Source organism: Sapajus apella, unplaced genomic scaffold (assembly GCF_009761245.1).
Source record: "Sapajus apella isolate SASKATOON/1434 unplaced genomic scaffold, GSC_monkey_1.0 scaffold63, whole genome shotgun sequence".
In the NCBI taxonomy this organism is placed as follows: Eukaryota; Metazoa; Chordata; class Mammalia; order Primates; family Cebidae; genus Sapajus; species Sapajus apella.
Genome location: NW_022437003.1, coordinates 2,375,718 through 2,377,958, shown reverse-complemented (window position 1 = coordinate 2,377,958; position 2,241 = coordinate 2,375,718).

Genomic DNA, 2,241 nt, shown 5'->3' with positions numbered 1-2,241 from the left:
TTCATGACTGGGATAACCCATTACCCAAATCCCAGCAATACAGTTTTCCATGACAGCCAGCCTTTCTGGTTTCTGATAGTGGCCTCTAAAGGGTGAAAAGTTTCTTTTTGGCTTAATGCTGTGAGTAGAAAACATCGCCGTGAGGGCAAAGTGACCTTGCTTTCCTTACAGAGTTGGGCAAGTCACCCTTTAGATACAACAAAAAATGTAGAATATTTACAAAGAGATACTTCATTCTTCTGCAAGTCAGGTCAGAACTTAGTTTCCAAGTTTGAGAATTGGAACCAGTTGCTACCACTTACTGTTACAAATTTCAAGTGAGGAAACAAGAAATGTGAGAAAAGTGAAAATATATGTATCTGACAGCTCTTGACAGCGTTATCATAGAGGGTCAACTTGATTAATGTCTTTAGTGCAACGTGAAAATGAAAGCACACTATAAACCCTGAAAGCTCAGCCCCAAGAGTGTCTCACGTCCAGACAAATCTGGCTTTAATGGCAGTTTCTCCACAACATAAACTGGGGGGAGTTTAGTGGATATTAACCCTTTGGTTTAGATGGATATGTGATACAATACAGGCCCTATGGCTCATATAGATATGCAGTGTTGACCCTATTTCACATTTGAGATTTTATTAAATATGTTATCACTAAGAGTAAAACTGTGAATCTATAACTATATTCTGTACACACACACACACACACACACACACGCACACGCACACACACATGTATATAGAAGATCTTTGAGCAGCCAAAATAGACATCACTGAAGCTCATGCTTGAGAGAATCTGATGTGTGTCCCTGGGAGTTTGGGGACACCAGGGAGAACTGTGAAGGTAGGTGGTCAGCCTGCCCCATGAGGAGACCACAACATTAAGATACTGGTAGTGTATTATGGCAGGTCCTAAGTCAAGGGAGGGTGGTGGGAAAAGGTGATACTAATGCCCATGGGCCACATAGGTGACAGTAATGATACAGGGCCTTTGGAAGGGCACAGCATTCTTCCCTCACCCTAAAGGAAAAGTATTGATTTGCCTGCAACATGGGATTTTTGGCAATAGCTTGAAGAAGATGACTGATAGTGGCACTGTAAGAGGCCTTTTGACCTTTCTATTCCAGTCATCCTCCTGGGCTGCAACCTAGAGATGCCAGAGCCCAGAAGAGAGAGAGAGAAGCCAGTTGTGGTTGTCAAGGCTGAGAATCATGATGGACAAGGGAAAGCAAAAGAGACTTACAGAGCCTGTAGTCTTAAATTTTAAATGGAGTGAAATCAGCTGGGACTTTTGCACAAATAGTAATAGTTGAAAAATCATGGAATCTGACTGAGATCACATTATTGGACAATGAAGCAAGATTGATTTTTTTGGAGCTGATTTGAACACAGTGGTTATAAATGAAAAAGTCACATTTCTATTTTACTAAGTGAGGAATTAATCTCATATCCAACACCTTTTCTTTCCCTTAGTGGTTATATTGAATGAATGAATGCATGAATGAATGAGTTTGAACCTTATCGCTAATTGCAGTGTTAAATGCATGTTTTTCGACATTTGAAACAAAATCAAAGCCTCAGTGAGCAGATGGTGGAAGCTTTTATTTTCCAAGAGACAAAGAGCCTGCTCATGCCCTTTAACTCACAGCAGTGGGAGACTGCAGTCTCCCCCATGGGTAAAGTCAGCCTGAGTAAATCACAAATTGTCAGGAAAGCCCATCCACGGCTTTCACATTTTAAATTTTATTTGAATTATCAAAAAATTCTGTTTTTCAGTGAACTATTTTCATATGTGAGAAAATTAATACTTTTGTGTATTAGTGTTTTTGCTTTTATTAAAATGAATTAAAAATCCAGTTTAAAATGAATAATCAACCTCATCGAAAGGGAAACCAGGGTAGCCAAAATAAAATTTTAAAATCTCAATACTTAGTATTAGCGTTGACAGAGTCTAAATTCCACAAGGATTTAAATTTGATGATGTGGACTAAAATATGCCTACTGCCTTTATGCTACACCTTTTTTAAGTGTTATTCCAAGAAAAGCACAGAAACTATGTACGCTGTTTGTTGTTTCACGGCGTAGGATATTTGCTGTTATCAGAGTCTCATTGTTTGAAGAGACTTTTTTCTACTATGAATATGAAATACCTCCTTTGGGGTCAGAGGCATGCATAAGTATATATCATTTGCCTTTTAATGGGGCTTTCTGGTGACTCCACAGTTTTAAATTTTTCTATATACAT